The sequence below is a fragment of the Trachypithecus francoisi genome, unplaced genomic scaffold (assembly GCF_009764315.1).
Source record: "Trachypithecus francoisi isolate TF-2019V2 unplaced genomic scaffold, Tfra_2.0 Lachesis_group5, whole genome shotgun sequence".
NCBI lineage: Eukaryota > Metazoa > Chordata > Mammalia > Primates > Cercopithecidae > Trachypithecus > Trachypithecus francoisi.
Window position 1 is genome coordinate 99,601,096 of NW_022681470.1, and position 18,455 is coordinate 99,619,550.

The following is an 18,455-nucleotide window of genomic DNA, read 5'->3' on the forward strand; positions in this document are numbered from 1 at the left end:
AGGAAGTCCCATGTCCTGTTTTGACAATCATCTGGCCTCCTTGGGCAAACAGAAAAGAGGGAAAGCAAAAAGAAAGTAACAGAAATTTCATCTCCAGTCTGGGTGTGGTGGCTCATACCTGTAATCCCAGCACTTTGGGAGGCCAAGGTGGTCAAATCACTTGAGGTCAAGAGTTCAAGACCAGCCTGGCCAACATGGCAAAACCTCATCTCTACTAAATTTACAAAATGTAACCAGGCATGGTGGCCTACGCTTGTAATCGCAGCTACTGGTGATTACAATCACTTGAACCCGGCAGACAGAGGTTGCAGTGAGGGGAGATGGCCCACTGCCACTGCACTGCACTCCAGCCTGAGTAACAAGAAAGGAAGGAAGGAAGGAAGAAGGAAGGAAGGAAGGAAGGAAGGAAGGAAGGAAGGAAGGAAGGAGGGAAGGGGAAAAGAAAGAGAGAGAGAGAAAGAAAGAGAAAGAAAAGAAAAGAGAAAGAAAGAAAAAAGAGAAAGAGAAAGAAAGAAAGAAAAAAAGAAAGAAAGAAAGAAGGGAGGAAGGCAGGGAAGGAAGGAAAAGAAGGGAGGAAGGGAGAGAGAAGGAAGCAAAGAAGGAAAAGAAGAGAGAGAGAAAGAAAGAGAGAGAGAGAGAAAGAAAGAAAGAGGAAGAAATTTCACCTCGGCACAGGAAACTCTATGAACAAGGCTTCAGGGTCTCTTCTCTGGCCCTAAACCCACAGCACATTTTTGCCTCATTTTCCGAGGTGCAAATGAAATGATAAAACTCGATCAAAGGAGAGAGCAGAGAGAAAGCAAGAAGGATGGCTCCTTCCTGCTGCTCCACCTTCCTCGAGTGTTGCCTGTGGGATAAATGCCTTGACATGGGTGGGTGGGAACTATTGCTACTTATTAGGAATTCAGACGCTTCCAGCAACTTCGCAGCGTGAGGTTCCATGGTGTAATGGTGAGCACTCTGGACTCTGAATCCAGCGATCCGAGTTCGAGTCTCGGTGGAACCTTTCTGTTTAACTAGGACCGTAACCCCGTGTTTTACTCCCTAAACGGAATGGGGAATCCGCTGACGTTCAGAATCTCTGAGCTGCGGGCCTCCGTGTCCCTTCTGCTCCTGCTATCTGAGCCTCGCGATGTACCCGGCGCCTTGTCCTCTCTTCGTCTCCCTCTTCTGCGTTCGGGATCCCAGAAACCGGGGTCTCACAGTGGCCCGGACCACAGGGAAATCGCCGAATCATCCAGTCGGGGGTCACCGATCCTGGAGGGTCCCCTTCCAGGGCCAGCCTAACGGCACCCAGCAACCGTTGGCCCGGACACCCCCGCCAGGGATCCAGCGACCCAGCAAGTACTTACCCGTCTCAGGGCGACCCTGGGCCTCGGGGTGAGAGGCCCATCTGATTCTGAATGTTAATTTACTCTGTTCTTCATATTCAGATTTTTATGCCGAATTTCTAGCTCCTACGTTTCCATTGCGGGCCCTAAAAGTCGCTGTTTCACTAAGCTTTGGAATCTGACTCTGGGAAATTTCATTCTTTCGTCCCAAGATTTCAGCCGGAAAGAGAAATTCGCATGGCGGCCTCTTCCAGCACACGGCCTGGGAGCGCGAGTTCTGATCCTCCTCCGACCCGGCCAAGCTCCCGTGAGACCACGAGGAAGAGGAGCCTGAGCAGCTCTGAGGGGCGAGTCTCTGACGGTGGGGCTCCCGCTCATCCCGTCAGAACCCTACCCCAAGGAGAAGACACCTTAGGACGCTACCGGAGTTAAAAATATTCTCTCCTGCTCTTCAGAGCACTTGGGATGAGGTTCCTGATGGGTACGTCTTGGGAACTAACTAAGATGTCACTCCAGGCACTCAGGAACATAGCTCTGATTTTCATATTTTGTGGCTGAGAGCGCTTACGAAGGACTGAAACACACCGCAGTCTTTGAGGGGCTCAGTTTGGAGGACGAGCAGGGAGTGGGGGTTGAGAGGACCCCTTCTTTGCTGCTTAGGTGCCCTCTCTGTACCAAAAGGAAAGGTGCATCCTGGAGTGTGAAGACACAGGGACACAGAGAAGAGCCTGAACACAGAGGCCCGGCTACGTTTTCCCCAGTTTGTTACTGTTAGGTCATACTTTTGTTGTCTTATACTTCTCGGTGACTATCCATTCTTCAATAAAACTACTGTTAAAAAACAAACAAAAACAAACAAAAAAACAAAAACAAACAAAATAACTGAGGTTTAGCTGTTTCCATGGGCTTTCATTTTCTTTGGAAGGCGCTACGGTCATGTAAATCTTACATTCAATAAATACACATGCTCTTCTCTTGTTGGTCTATGTTTTGCTGTAAGGGTCTCAGCAGTGAACGTAGGCTGGGTGAGGAAAAGTCCTATTTCCTCCCTTACATGTACAAATATCTTCCACTGTAAAACTATAAAAATTTTACTGGGGCAGATTTGAAGCAAGAAATTGAATCATTATTCCCCTTTGGATGAGCTGAACAGATGAGCTAATAAACTCCTAGCTCCTCCCAGATAGAAATACTTCTCTAGCTCCTTCCCTGAAGCTCCTTGAGGGTCAAACCTGCTGGAGATTGAGGGGCCTTCCTGGGACCTCCCAGCCCAGGAGGTTACTGCTGGTGAGAGGATTACTGCAGGCTCCCTGGGAGGGTGCAAGGCCACTGGAAAGTATCACTGCTATAACTTCAGTACAACCAGTTTTCGTAACATCTGCTCTTTGTGCAGTGTTGCAGGCAAAATACAAGAGCTAACATGCACATGAGTAACATATGCACATCATCAACCGTGCCTGAATCACAAAGTGCCACATGTCACGCACAGTTGATGAGTGCATATGTTTACTCATTTAGTCCTTACCTCAGGCCGAGGTCACACCATCACCTTCATCTTCCGTATGAGAAAACTGAGACGCACAAAGACGTCAAGTGACCAACCCAGAGTCACTCAGCCAGCAAAGGAGGATTTGAAAGCAGGAATTTGAAGTGAAGGCAGCCTGGCTCCAGAAGACATTCTCAGAACCACTGCATTTATGCTGCTCCTAACAAAACCACTCTTGCAAAAATTATGACAGTGAGAAAAACCTGGCATAGGAAAACTATGACTGTGAAAGAAATCTGACCTGACTGACTGCATCTTGCTTCTAAACTCTGAGCTGCCCTTGTCCATTCCTGGGCACAGGCCAGGCTAACTATGAGAGGAGTTTAATTCCAAGTCTAAGTCTGAAGCAAAGATGATTGCCCCTTCCTGAGACAAACCCCTTCCTATCTTGGGGATCAGACCTTAGCAAAGTTAACAAATTAGGCATGAGATTGGAAATTATGGCTCAGGAGCCAGGCAGCCAGAAGCCACATGATTCCTAAGCTCCCCAACTGTGCCTTTATATAACATTATTGGTATCAAAGCTAAGATTTGACAGGGTGTTCGAGGTATTTTTCAGACCCTGCCTTATGATGGACTAGCTGGCACACCCAGACCAGTAAACTGGCTCATCTGGTCCTGTGGCCCTCACCCAGGGACTGACTCAGTGCAGTAAACAAGCTCTAACACTGTGATTTCATCCCCAACCCAACCAATCAGCTTTGCCCATTCCCTAGCCCCCTGCTTGCCAAACTATCCAAAGAAACAAAACCAACAAAAAAACCCTAGTCTCTGAATTTGGGGGGAGGCAGATTTGAGTAATAATAAACCCCTGTCCTGGTCCCTCAGCTACCTCTGCATTTATTAAATTCTTTCTCTATTGTAGAAAGCCTGCTGTTCTCAGCTCAACTGGCTTTTCTGGGCAACCAGCAAGATAAACCTACAGGGCAGTTACACTAATAAAAGAGAAACACAAATGGTAAGCAAGCTTGAAAAGAAATGTAAGTCTGTGTATTTCTTTTGAAGAAACACAAAAGGAGGAGGAATGATGAGACAGGCAATACACTGTCCTAAATATTTTCATGATTTTCCTGCCTCCCCCATATCCTTCTTATCCCAACAACTGCTCCTCAGAAACCTTCAACTTAAACACGGTCCTGCCAGAACTGGGTTTGTCCTTCCCTCTACATTTTCCTCTCACCTGCCCCACACCCCTTCCATAGCTAATCTGTTCTTTCACTTCCAAGTCATTGAGTTTTTCCATTTAAAAATATAAAAGATACAGAAAGAAAAAGATAACCAGTCATTCATATTCCCATCACCTGGAATTAAGTACTGTTTGCATAGGTACATATTTGTCTTCCAAAGAATTTTAAAGTTACTCTCATTTTTTTAAACAAAATTATACATGCTTAGCATAGACCATACCACCAATATAGAAAAAGTGCAGATATGTAAAATTTCTGATCACCTTAAGTTCAAAATAACTTTTGTTAACATTAGGGCAACACTGATTGAGTCATGTTCTTCTGGTATATCTACAGAGAGAAGAATGTGTATTTTAGCTAGACTGTCCCCCTGCCCCACGCACCCACAAAAGAAAAAATAGAATAAAGAAAACTATATATATATGGAGTTACATGTATTTTATATATATATATGTTTTGTAAAATTGAGCTTAGACTGTATTTTCATTTTACAAATATTCCATTTAATAGTGCATGAATTTAACTGAAGACAAAGAGACAGAAACACAAATGAAGGAATTCCTGAACTCTCAATCACATTTCGAGAGACACTTTTCTAAAGGAATCTTCTAAAGCTAAACGCACATGAAATTAAGTAGAATGCATTATGATTTGCAGTGGTTTTGTTTTTGTTGTTGTTGTGTGTTTGTTTGTTTATTTTTTGAGACGGAGTCTTGCTCTGTCACCCAGGCTGAAGTGCAGTGGCATGATCTCGGCTCACTGCAACTTCCGCCTCCCAGGTTCAAGCGATTCTCCTGCCTCAACCTCCCAAGTAGCTGGGACTACAGGTTCTTGCCACCACACCCAGCTAATTTTTGTATTTTTAGTAGAGATGGGCTTTCACTATGCTGGCCAGGATGGTTTCGATCTCTTGACCTCGTGATCCGTCCGCCTAGGCCTCCCAACGTGCTGGGATTACAGGCATGAGCCACTGCACCTGGCCTTTTTTTTTTTATCTTTTTTTTTTTTTTTCACGTGGCATCACTCACTCTGTCACCCAGACTGGAGTGTAGTGGTGTGAGCTAGGCTCACTGCAACTTCCACCTTCCAGGTTCAAGAGATTCTCCTGCCTCAGCCTTCCGAGTAGCTGGGATTACAGGCGCCCGCAACCACGCCCAGCTATTTTTTTTTTTTTTTTTTTTGTATTTTTAGTAGAGATGAGGTTTCACCATGTTGACCCTGCTGGTATCAAACTCCTGACTTCAGGTGATCTGCCTGCCTCTATCTCCCAGAGTGCTAGGATGAAGGCGTACAATCAAATTGATGAAGGCATTGGTTGAATATGATACAATGCATTCATTTCAAATTTGATGACATGTCTATTACTCTAAAAGGTCCTCCTGTGCCCTTTACAGTCAGTCCCCTCGACTCCCTGTCCCCAGCAATCAATGATGTAGTTTCTGTCACTATACAGGTTAGTTTCACCTGTTCTAGAAATTCAGCTTCATGGCACCGCACAGAATGCACTCTTTTCATCACTCAGCATGAGTTTTTTGAGATTCACCCATGCTATCTCATGTTTCCATGATTTGTCCCATCTTCCACTGGATGAATATATCACAATAGATCCATTCACCTCTTGATGCATATGAACCGTTTCCAGTTTGGGGACTATTGTAAACAAAGCTGCTAGGAACAAGTTCTTTTTGTGAATATATGTTCTGTAAATTCCATTTGTCATTCTTTAGTTTTAACTTATTTTGTAGAAGGATGTCACCTTCATAAGTACAAAATTCATTCAAACGTGTTTTGAAAAATGTTGAGGCCTGAAGCAGAAGTCCACACAATTTTCTTTACTATATTTCATAATTAAGGGGGTAAAACCTTATCTGGGATATTGTTTCCTATCAGCAAACCCTTAGTGTAAGCCACACACGATGCTAGCTGTACTATTAGACTGTCTTTTGTAATCTGTGCAATAACTCTAATAGCACATTATTATTATTTTCATGTAATACTTTCCAACTGGAGGCCTAGCAAATTGAAGGACCTGGCCTAAGGTCAAACAGAAGGCAAGTGGCAGCGCCAGGACTGGAAGAAGGCCTTTCCAAAGGCAGACAGAAGCTCACGTCTTTGTCAGAACCTCGGTATTTCTGATGTGCCTGGAAGCCAATATCCAAGCAGTTCTCAGCCACTGGATTGGTGGGCTGCTTTTGCTCAGAAACTCCTCGATCAGGAATCCCAAGCATACGTTAGTGATGACGGTCCCGAAACAAAGGACATTTCTTTTTTTTTTTTTTTTTGAGGCGGAGTCTCGCTCTGTCGCCCGGACTGGAGTGCAGTGGCCAGATCTCAGCTCACTGCTAGCTCCGTCTCCCGGGTTTACGCCATTCTCCTGCCTCAGCCTCCCGAGCAGCTGGGACTACAGGCGCCCGCCACCTCGCCCGGCTCGTTTTTGTATTTTTAGTAGAGATGGGGTTTCACCGTGTTAGCCAGGATGGTCTCGATCTCCTGACCTCGTGATCCGCCCATCTCGGCCTCCCAAAGTGCTGGGATTACAGGCTTGAGCCACCGCGCCTGGCAGGACATTTCTTAAACATTCTAAGAACCCGTTTGCTCATCAGTAACATAATGAAAGTTGTTTTCAGTCTTGGTTCATATATTTTGTATTTGAGCAAGGCAATGTCCGGTGCTGGGGTTAGAAGTAAATGGCTCGTCTTCCTCAAACTAGATCAGTCTGTAGGACGTACGGCTTCCACTCGCAGTGTCCTGAACACGCACTGGGTGTCCTGTGAGTTATAGCCGGTTTTCTTTGGAGCGGCGAGTTTCTGCACCGCCCCCAGGTCGGGAAGGCAGAAGCTTCTCCGGACACGCGGATCTACGAGTGCCGTCCCCAGGGTAGCCACCAGGGGACGCCATAGGCCTTCCTGCCGTGGTCCTCCTTGCCTTTTCCGTTTGGGCCAGGTAGTTTCTATTGACCAGGACATTACAGATCAGAAGTGGGTGGGGTCAGAAAACACAACCTGGGAGAGGCTGGCAAAATGCCCAGAACCGCCAGCCTGCGTTTTTTTCACTAGGCCTGCGGTTTTCTTCTGTAGTGCAATTCTCGTGCTCATGTCGTGCAGGGACTGGGAGTTAAAAAGATGAATTTACAATGCCATTTGAGAAGGAGTATTAAGGAAACGTCCGAATTTGCCAGGGTACTGATGCATGTAAAGCGCAAAGCGCAGGTTGAGAGAGAGCTAAGTATTCTCTGCCCATGAAGGAGATAAGCGAGGGCCTGAAGAAAAGAGGGACGGGGGAGGACACTGGCGCCAGAGATAGGACAGGGCTGCTTAGAGGTGGGAAGGATGGGTCGGGGTGCTATCTAGAAAGTTGCCTGGCAATGGATATAGGATGTGGAAGCGAGACATCAAACAAGAAGCTGTCGCTTAAATGAGGTCTGAAAAAAGACTAGATATGTAAACGACAGGAGACAGCGGATACGGCTCCGCATAAAATTTTCCGCCTTATATTTCAGGGAGGATCGTAGCGCATTTTGCCAAGACAGGTGAGACTGCGGTTCTGACCAGCGGGCCTCGGGATGAATTGAGTTAGGACACCTGGGCGCCGGCAGATCTGTTCCCCTCCACAAAGTAAAGAGTGTTATGAAAACACACTCCCCGCTAGCACAGAAATCCTACAAACTCTTGTGAGTACTGCGGTTAGAAGCAGAGGCTGTGTGTAAAAGGTGACTTGGGAGCTAGGAAAAAACACTAAGATTTTTGCAGAGCGTGAGACCGCAGAAGACCATGAACCAATCTCTGCAAAAAGTAGCCTCAAGTAGAAAAGAAGCTGTGCGGCCGGCTGGAACAGCAGTGACATGTTACTTCCGGTTTGCCTGCCACGTGGATACAAAAATAACTTAATACCACAAAAACTACACGCCAATAAAAACAAGAAGTAGACCTTTCTTCGCAACCTGCTTTTAGGACTACAAAACCCAGGGGAAAGCGCGAACGCAGTCCTCCACTACCACAAATTATGCAGTCGAGTTTCCCACGTTTAGGAAAATCGCAGAGATCAGCACATGCCGAGTGCAACGGATTAAGCCTCGCCCTGAGAAAACCACCTTTGTGATCATGGTATATTCCCCTGCCAGGTAAATATGAGTTTCTACGTCTCCGCCCTGCTACAGCTCCATACGCCTCAACCTTTACATATACGGTAACTTGCCCCGCGCACCCCAACCCTCACACCCCCCATGCCACTCCCAGCTCTCCTAGCCCTGACACACAGCTGGGACTCTCACGTCCAACCGGCGGTCCTGGACTTGCTCCCAAAGCAGGAGAGATCCTTCTTGGCGAAGCAGGGGCCCGTGAGCTGCCTCATCTACATAGGAATCGCCCTATCCGTGATGTCACCGACAGCGCCTTTCCCGGTCCCCGTCTGCTCTTCCGCCCCACCCTCAGCCACTCAGCCGACCAGCGGGAACCGGCTGAGTTAAATGACGCCTGCCTCTATCTCCTTCCCCTCCCTTCCCCGCCCCTGCTCTCTCCCAAAGAAGTAGGTTCTTAGCCTGTGATGCTAAGGACACTTTGGCGGCCAGCTGGAGCCTGCGCGGTCTTCTTCAAATAATGGCTTTTAATGTGCAAACTAGAAAGTTTAGGATTACACAGAAAACCGGTTCTTTTCACATACAGTTATCCTTGTGATGTAGCATTCTGCTTGAAGTTAGAAGTCGTTCAATATCAGAGAGAAACCGTATCTGTGAAACTAGAGGGGCTGCTCAGATGACTGCAAACCAGCCATCCTTACTTGTTTTATCACTAGGAGTGTTATAAAGACGGTTGTCCAGTTTCATGAATCTTGTAGGGGTTTTCAAATACAGCAATGTACAAAAATGTGCTGCCCCAGCGGACCACACTGGACACTCAGGCATGGTGCTGGAGTCATTTTATCATCTCTTCCACTGCCTTCTCTAGACCTTAGCACTTACCTCATGTTAACACTTTATATTCTGCAAAGACAGAAACAAAGTCATCCAAATTTGGCAAACATATTTGGGGGAAATTTTATTTCAGGTGTTTAACTGATTACTTTTAATATGTAGACTACAACACCAAACTCTGACAATACTCCACAGACTTACTAATGGTTTCCACCCCGTTTCCGCAAATCTATCAGGCAAGTTTTTCCTGCCCTTTACTTTCCTATAAACTGAGTCATACAGTGTGTAGTGGGTTTTGGGGGCAGGTCTGTTACTGCCCAACAGGTTCACCTTGCCTGCTGCTTAGACAGAGCCAATTTTTTGACACAGGGGAACTGCAATAAAGATTTATTGAAACAGAGCTGGCTGTGTGGGAGACCAGACTTTTATTTTTACTCAAATCAGTCTCCTCAAGAATTCTGGGACCAGTTTTTAAGGATAATTTGGTAGATGGGGCCAGTGAATTGGGAGTTGTAATTGGTCAGGTCGGAGATGAAATCAGAGGGAGCTGAAATTGTTGTCTTCTGCTGGGTTATTTCCCGCGTGGGGGCCTCAAGACCAGATGAGCCAGGTTATCAGTCTAGCTGGTGCCAGCTGATCCACTGAGTGCAAGGTTGGTAAAATACCTCAAGCACTGATCTTAGGTTTTCCAATAATGACGTGATCTCCAGGAACAATTTGGGGAGGTTTAGAATCTTGCAGCCAGATGCTGCATGACTCCTAAACCATAATTTCTAATCTCATGGCTAATTTGTTAGCCCTGCAAAGGCAGTCTAGTTCCCGGGCAGGAAAGGGGATATTATCATCTTTGTTTCACAGATAAACCGTAAACTAAGTTCCTCTTAAAGTTATTTCGGTCTGAACCCAGGAATGAGCAAGGACAACTTGGACGTTAGAAATAAGATGGAATCAGGTCAGATCTCTTTCACCATGAAAATCGTCCCAGTTATAATTTTTGCAAAGGCAGTTTCAGAAGCAGAGGCATAGGTTTGACTTCTTTCACTCAGTCTTATGTCTATGAAGTTTTCACCTTATTCATATGGTTGTTTCTGTGTGTATGACTTTGTATGAATATACATTAACTTATTTATTCATTCGACTGTTGTTGAACATGTTGACCTAAAAGAAAGAGGCTGAGGCACAAAATATAATTTAGAGTTTACTTGAGCCAACATGAAGACAGCTGCCTGGAAGACTCGCACCCAAGGAACCTTGGATCTGAGCTCCCTTTGGCCTTTGTCACAAACTGTTTTTAAAGGTCAAAAGCAGGGACAGACAGTGGGCTGACAGAAAGGTGCCTCTCACGAATTACATTGATTGGTGATTGGCTATATGTTGTTAAGTTATAGGGTATGGGGTATAGTGTTTGGTATGGGATTATTAGGATAATTTATAGCTACTTGAGGTGATAGCAAGCAGTTTCAACAGATGAATACATAGCTCAGAAGGAAGGAACAGAAAGGGGTTGCTGTCTCGATTTAACATCTCTCTGGGCCTGATCATTTGAAAGGGCTCACATTCCTCAGATAAAATTTTTTTTTAAAAATCTTTCTTCTTGAAAGCATTGATGATCAAAAGCTCAGTCAAGGTGTCCCTCTTTGCCAGAAAGGTTCATTCCCAGATAGTCCCATCTCAGGCAGGGGACAGGGAGGAAAGGAGCCACCTCACTGAGGAATTTTTAAGAATGCCCAAAAGTCCAGTTGAAACGGCATTATAACCAGACACGGTGGCTCACACCTGTAATCCCAGAATTTCAGGAGGCCAAGGTGGGTGGATTGCTTGAGGCTGTGTAAGAAGCGATTCTGGGGACAGCAGAAAAACCCTGAGGTTTTCAAGTGGCGTTAAAAGCCAGTAGGCCCTGGGAACCATTGAGCAGTCTACAAAGCAGGGAAGCCTAGATCCCTGAGCTCCACCTGCCAAGTACCCCCGCAACTAACCTGAGAGACCTCCCCCACAGAGACTGAAATTTGCCTCCTGAGGAAACAAGTGACTACAGACATCTATCTCAGGACAGTAAACAAGAAAACAAGGTCTCACAAACACAAAAACAGCTGACCACACCATAGAATCACTGAGACCGAGTCTGTGACTATAGGAGAATAAAAATGTTGTCTATTATTCATACCATGAAAGACCAGGGGAAAGTGCGAACGCAGTCCCCTACTATTGTTGCGGAAATCAGGAGACCGGAGAGGTCAACGGGTGGAACAGGAGGATTTTGAGTTCACTCAGGCCCAACAGATTAACAGCCAAAGTTTGAGCCTGGAACAAAGCCAGGGCTTGACTTTAATACACTCTTCCCAATGGGGTTGGCTAGTTTGAATGGCGCCGCGGGAATCTGATGGCGCGAAATTCGCGGGGCAGGCAAGAGGGCTTACAGAAGCGGAAAGAAGGCAGTTAATTAAACTGTGACAGGTCTTGCAACGCAAGCATAGCTGGTAACCTAGCAGCTGCACTGAAGGAAAATCAGGAACTTACACAACTTGAGTAATGAGAAGTGGTAAGGGGGAAAGAGAAGGTAGTAAAGGCATTTGTTGTTATTTTTTCTTATCCTTGCTAGGGGCAGACTGTGTAGAGACCGTCTCTGGAACTCATTCCTTGGGGCTCCGGCTTTTCAGATGGTGTTACCAAGGATCTGCTACGGCTCTATCTGTTGCTGGCCTTGCGGTCAGTCAAGTATGGTAAAACCTATTTTTCCCCCTTAACTTCTGCTTCATCACTGCAAGTTATGCAGCCGAGCTTCACACATTAGGAGAAATAACAGAGAACAGCACATCTGGGTAAACCTATTATTTCCTCTTAACTTCTGCTTCATCACTGCAAATTATACAGCCGAGCTTCACACATTAGGAGAAATAACAGAGAACAGCACATCCGGGATGCAACGGATAAATCTCACCTTAAAGATAAACCACTAGCAGGTAACCAAGACATTTTCCCTGCCGCGTAAGAAATCTACGCCACCCTCCGCCCGCTACAGCCCCATACGCCTTACCCTTTACACACATGGTCACTTGCCCCGAGAGCCACCCCCGCCAATCCCCAACCACTCCGAACCCTCGTAGCCCTAACACACAGCTGGGATTCTCACGTCCAGCCAGCTCCTGGACTGCTCCTACAGCACGGGAAATCCTCCGTGGCGAAGCAGCAACCCTGCCCTGCCTCATCTACATAGGAACGCCCTATCGGTGATGTCACCAACAGTGCCTTTCCCAGTCTCCTTCTGCTCTTCTGCCCCACCCTCCGCCACTCAGCCGACCAACCCGCTGCTGAAGCCGGCGAGGGAAGTGACGTCTGCCTGTCTCTCCTTTCCCTCCCGCCTTGTCCTTTGCGGAGGTGCGCCGAGACCTCGCATCTAGTCTCTCCCAAAGAAGGGACTACTTAACCTGTGTCCTGCGGTGGACCCTTCTGGAGGACAGCTGGAAGCCTGTGCGCCCGTCTTCAAAAAAATGGCTTTTAGTTCGCAGACTGGAACGTTTAGGATTACAAGGAAAACCTGTTCCTTTCAAACCTGGTTATCTTTGTGAAGTAGCATTCCACTTAAAATTGGAAGCCCTTCAATATCAGGGAGAAATCATATCTATGAAACTAGAGAGGCTGCTCAGATGACTGGAAACCAGCCATCCTTACTGGTTTTACCAGTAGTAGTGTTTTAAGAAAGTTGTCCAATTTCATGAATCTCGTCGTTTTGGTTTTTTGTTTTTCAACTACAGTATTGTACAAAAAGGAAGCGGAATGTGGTTGCTGTCTCAATGTAATGCCTCTCTGGGCCTGAGAATTTGAAAAGGCTCACACTTCTCATAAAAGTTCTCCTCTTCGCTGGGCGCGGTGGCTCACGCCTGTAATCCCATCACTTTGGGAGGCTGAGGCGGTTCGATCCCCTGAGGTCAGGATTTCAAGGCCTGACTAACATGGTGAAACCCCGTCTCTACGAAAAATACAAAAAAATTAGCCGGGTGTAGTGGTGGGCACCAATAATTCCAGCTACTTAGGAGGCTGAGGCAGGAGAATCACTTGAACCTGGGAGGCAGAGGTTGCAGTGAGCCGAGATTGTGCCACTGCACTCCAGCCTGGGCAACAGAGCGAGACTCCATCTCAAAAAGAAAAAAAAAAAATTATCTTCTCATTCTCCCTTTAGATAAAAAGTCTTTCTTGAAAGCCTTGTTGATCAAAAGTTGTGTCCCTCCTTGACAGAAAGGCTCATTCCCAGATAGTCCTGTCCCACACTGGGGGCAGGGGAGGAAAGGAGCCCTCTTACTGAGGAATTTTTAACGGTGCCCAAAAGCTGAATTGGTGTGGCATCACAGAATGGAGAGAGACAGAGAGAGAGAGAGACAGAGACAGAGACAGAGAAGGAGCGATCTCGGCCAATCCGATAGTTGCTGTCACTTGTTGAATCATCTGTAGTCTTCAGAGTACCATGAATTCAGTTTCTCAAAAGAAGTAAAACAATTAGAAATACATAACATTGATTTGAGTAGTAGAAATATAATGCACACAAGAATGATAATCACAAAGAGAATCTGCATCCTGGAACAGTAGGGGAACCTATTCCATTAGGCAGCCAACTGAAAACATCAGGGAAAACATCAAATCCCATTTCTTCTTTAATGATTTATTGTAGCCAAGTGGCTTCTTTTCTGATTTCTTCTAGAGAAGTTTCTACGGCATAGGAAATATTTATGTATATGCAACAAAAGGTATTTGCCACCACACATACATCTCCCTGCTCAGCTAAATATATCATCTAAAGTGATGTGATTATCTACTACAACCTTAGCCAGTGAATAAATAGCTTTTTGTTGAGCTGCAAAAGAGGCCGCAGTTTCATCAGCAATGTTTTTCTTTGTTTTTCTTTTTCTTTCAGAGACAGTGTCTGGCTCTGTGGCCCAGGCTGGAGAGCAGTGGAGCCATCATAGCTCACTGCAACCTGGAACTCCTGGGCTTAAGTGATCCTCCCAGTGGAGTCACTGGGATTACAGGCCAGAGCCACCATGCCTGGTTTTCATCAGCAGTGTTTCCTGAGGTTACAGAAATATTTATAATCCTGGGAGGAAACAGTCCGTTGAAGCAAAAGTGTTCTCCCCTCAAAAATGAAAGGAGCTATCTTCTTGATAGCCAGGCAGATAATTCTCAGGTTTTGCCCCCTAGAATCTCTGTCTAAAATAGAGCAGTGGTCGTGCCTAGTGAAAAGTCTGAGGGAACTCGCCCAATGCTGGATTTCTTCAGAGAGATGTGTGTGTGTGTGTGTGTGTGTGTGTGTGTGTCTGTCCAAATATCCTAAAAGACACTGCCCTTCATCATTCCATGCTGTTAGACATTTATAGGACCATGGATGGTGATGTCCTCCAGAGAAAGATAAATGCTGGTGCTGAACAGGTAAGTGTACTATAATTTGAGTACATCAAGTTCTGGGCATTTTAAACCATGGGTCAGACATGTTAGAGCAAGAGGGCAGGTTGATAGCAAGAGGGAGTATTTTTCTTTTAATTTTCCAATAACAAAGTTATGTTTGCCACTGTCATTTCAGAGTGATGTGACAATTTGTTGTTGTTGTTGTTTGGTTTTGTGGGGTTTTTTGTTTGTTTGTTTGTTTTTGAGACAAGGTCTCACTGTCGCCCAGGCTGGAGTGCGGTGGCATGATCAGGGTTTACTTCTGTCTTGGCCTCACAAATTCAAACAAACCTCCTTACTAATCCTCCCAAGTAGCTGGGACTACAGGCAGGTGATGCCACACCCTGGGGTGTGAACTGGGATTTGATGTTTTCAGTTGGCTCCCTAATGGAATAGGTTCCCTTACTATTCTGGAATAGAAATTGTCTTCATGATTATCATTCTTGTGTGCATTATATTTCTACTATCTTACTAATTTTCTTTTTCTTTTTTTTTTTTCTTTTGGAGATGGAGTCTTGCTCTGTCACCAAGGCTGTATTGCAGTGGCAGGATCTCAGCTCACTGCAACCTCCTCCTCCCGGATTCAAGCGATTCTTTTGCTTCAGCCTCCTGAGTAGCCACCTGGCTAATTTTTGTATTTTAGTAGAGACAGGGTTTCACCATGTTGGCAGGCTTGTCTTGAACTCCTTACCTCAAGTGATCCACCCACCTCGGCCTCCCAAGGTGCTGGGATTACAGGCATGAGCTACCACACCTGGCTCTCAAACCATTTTAAGTAAGCAAAGACAGATTTGTCTGGCTTTTTAGTACATTGCTGAATTATTCTCCAATCTATGTTTTTAAGAAGGACCTGGGGAATGGCAACATGGAGATATTTGGCTAAAATGTGAACCTTTCATGTTCTGCTTCAGTCTCTTTTTGAAAATCCTTCCAATTTGCCTTTTGCAACCAGTTACTGACCTTGCCTTCTTCACTAGCATGTGAATTAATTGATAAAGGTCAGAATATTTGGGCTCAAAGGTTTCAACAGTTAAGTCAAATTTTCTGTCAAACCCTGTAGAATCTTGGAGCCTGCTTTAGAAACAGAAGAGTGAAATGTATTTAAATTTAGACCATGGAAGTCCTTTATAATATTCTTAATTCACATTTCGGGGAAGCGGTATACACAATGGTAGGCTCCCCTCTTCCTGTGGGTTTGGGTTTTACCTTGAAAGGGGCTGTCAGAACGGAAGTTTCAGGGAAGGGGCCAGAGCCCTGGGGACTTTCCTCAGGTGATAGTGATGGAAGAGGCAGCAAGGCAGGACAGGAAGGCTCAGGTAAGAAAGATTATGCAAGTGCAGGGGCAGGAGGAGAAGGAGCAGTTGGAGGCAAAAGAGACAAAGCCTCCTCAATATTTCTCAATTCAGAAAACATGTCAGTTTACCTCCCTCAGCTTACTTCCTCAATGGAGGCAATTTTCTCAGTTCTTTCAGAAATTTTAGAAATTTAGAAATTTCTAGGTCTCATTGGAAGTAAGTCTCCCATTTAATTTGTCTGGTTCTAAAACCAAATGTCTCTCTTTTTTTTTTTTTTTAAGACAGGGTCTAACTGTGTCACCCAGACTGGAGTGCAGTGGTGTGATCTTGGCTCACTGCACTCACCGCTTGCTGCATGACAGCCAGTAAGTCGAGGGACAAGGTGTAGGGGCAGGGAAGGTGATTTTAATCCAGAGAGCCACCAAACTGAAGATGGTGAACTAATATACTAAAGAACCATCTTAAATTAATACAATTTTCAGGCTCCTTGTACGTTAGGGAAGGGAGGAAGGAGGTAGCTGAGGTGAAGAGGTCTGACAATAACAGACTTATGGGCTGCAGTGGGAGCCCAAGGGGATGGTGGACATTCTTTGTCCTTTGTCAGATCACACTGCTCGTATAAATCTTCAACATAACACTGTTACTTGTGCATACAACCTCTTTATCTTCTCAGGAGTCAGTTTGGGGAAGGAATTATTGTCATCTGTGCTTTAAAGTTAAACTGTAAGCTAAATCCCTCCCATAGATAGCTTGGCCTATATGCAGAAATAAGAAAAAGCAGCCTGAAAGATATCACCACAGGGTAGGAAGGGTTAGGATAAAATGCAGTTAGTCATGCTAGGCCTCCTTTTTCATTATTATATATTTAATTTACTTGAACATATAATTTTAATTTTTTATAGTTTTTTTTTGAGACAACATGGTGTAAAACCCTGTGTCTACTAAAAATACAAAAATTAGCCGGGTGTAGTGGTGTGTGCCTGTAATCCCAGCTACTCAGCAGGCTGAGGCAGGAGAATTGCTTGAACCCAGGAGGCAGAGGTTGCAGTGAGCTGAGATTGCACCACTGCACTTCAGCCTAGGTAACAGAGTGAGACTGTGTCTCAAATAAATAAATAAATAAATAATAACGTAATGAACTTTTTCATGTCTTTATATATTAAATATTTACATTATTTAAATTGTTCAAAAGCATCAAAGATTCTTCTCAGTTGTCAACTTCATTTATTTCATTGTACCAAACTATCAAGACCATTAATTTAATCTGCAGCTAAATCTATTATTTTTTCATGTTAGAAATTCAACAAGAAAATTTTTCCCTAATGAAACCTCACATTTCAAGCATAAGTAGGCTGGGCGAGGCAGCTCACACCTGTAATCCCAGCACTTTGGGAGGCCGAGACAGGTGCATCACTTGAGGTCAGGAGTTTGAGACCAGCCTGGCAAACATGGTGAAACCCTCTCTACTAAAACTATAAAAATTAGCTGGGCGTGTTGGCGTTCGCCCATAATCCCAGCTACTCTGGAGGCTGAGGCAGGGAAATAGCTTCAACCTGGGAGGTGTAGCTTGCAGTGAGCTGAGATCCCACCACTGCACTCCAGCCTGGGATACAGAGCAAGACTCTGTCTCAAAAACAAATAAATAAGTAAATAAATAAATAGGCATTAAGTAGTAAAAATAAAATAAAATAAAATAAAAAATAAGGCACAGTGTCTTGCTCTGTTATCCATGCTAGAGTGCAGCAGGGCTATCATAGCTGACCAACTTGGAACTTCTGGGCTCAGGCAATCCTCCTGGCTCAGCTTGCCTTGTATGTTTTTAGAGACGAGGTCTTGCCCTGTTGCTCAGGCTGGTCTCCAACTGCTGGCGTAAAGCAATGCTTCCGCCCCAGCCTGAGTTTCTGGGAGTACAGGCACAAGACATGCAGTCTAGCATTGTAGTAAAACAATTTTCAACAAATTCTTAATTTTCTTTCTTTCTTTCTTTTTCTTTCTTTCTTTTTTTTTGAGTTGGGAGTCTTACTCTGTCACCCAGGCTGGAGGGCAGTGGTGCAATCATAGTTCACTGCAGCCTGCCTCAGTCTCCCTAGTAGCTGAGATTACAGTCATGCATTTTCATGCCTGGCCAACTTTAAAATATTAGCTAATACTTAAAAATTTGTAGAGACAGGGGTTTCTTTTTTTTTTGAGATGGAGTCTCGCTCTGTTGCCCAGGCTGGAGTGCAGTGGCCGGATCTTGGCTCACTGCAAGCTCCATCTCCCGGGTTAACGCCATTCTCCTGCCTCAGCCTCCCCAGTAGCTGGGACTACAGGCGCCCGCCACCTCGCCCGGCTAGTTTTTTTTTGTATTTTTTAGTAGAGACGAGGTTTCACCGGGTTAGCCAGGATGGTCTCGATCTCCTGACCTCGTGATCCGCCCGTCTCAGCCTCCCAAAGTGCTGGGATTACAGGCTTGAGCCACCGCGCCCAGCCTAGACAGGGGTTTCACTATGTTGCCCAGGCTGGTCTCCAGCTCCTAACCTCAACTGATCCTCCCCCCTCAGCCTCCTAAAGTGCTGGGATTGCAGATCTGAGCCACCATACCTGGCTTAATATTTTAATTATATGTTAGTGATTATCATTGTTCCTAAGATAATTGGGGCAGTGACTCCTTTAAAATTTTAGAGACCTAATTTGTCTATTCACTTCATGAAAGAGTAGGCCAGTTTGTTTCATGAGAAAATATCCTGTATTTATATAGAAGGAAAATTCCTT

General features: G+C 45.2%; 2 non-coding genes across 2 annotated transcripts; one reads left to right on the forward strand and one right to left on the reverse strand.

Annotated features, from left to right (window-relative positions):
• The first annotated feature begins 934 nt into the window (after window positions 1-934).
• TRNAQ-CUG lies at window positions 935-1,006 on the forward strand. The gene has a single exon. It is a non-coding gene; the product is annotated as a tRNA-Gln (tRNA).
• Window positions 1,007-8,026: 7,020 nt separating this feature from the next.
• On the reverse strand, window positions 8,027-8,192 carry LOC117076891. Its single transcript, XR_004434522.1, has one exon. It is a non-coding gene; the product is annotated as a U1 spliceosomal RNA (small nuclear RNA).
• Between the last annotated feature and the right edge of the window lie 10,263 nt (window positions 8,193-18,455).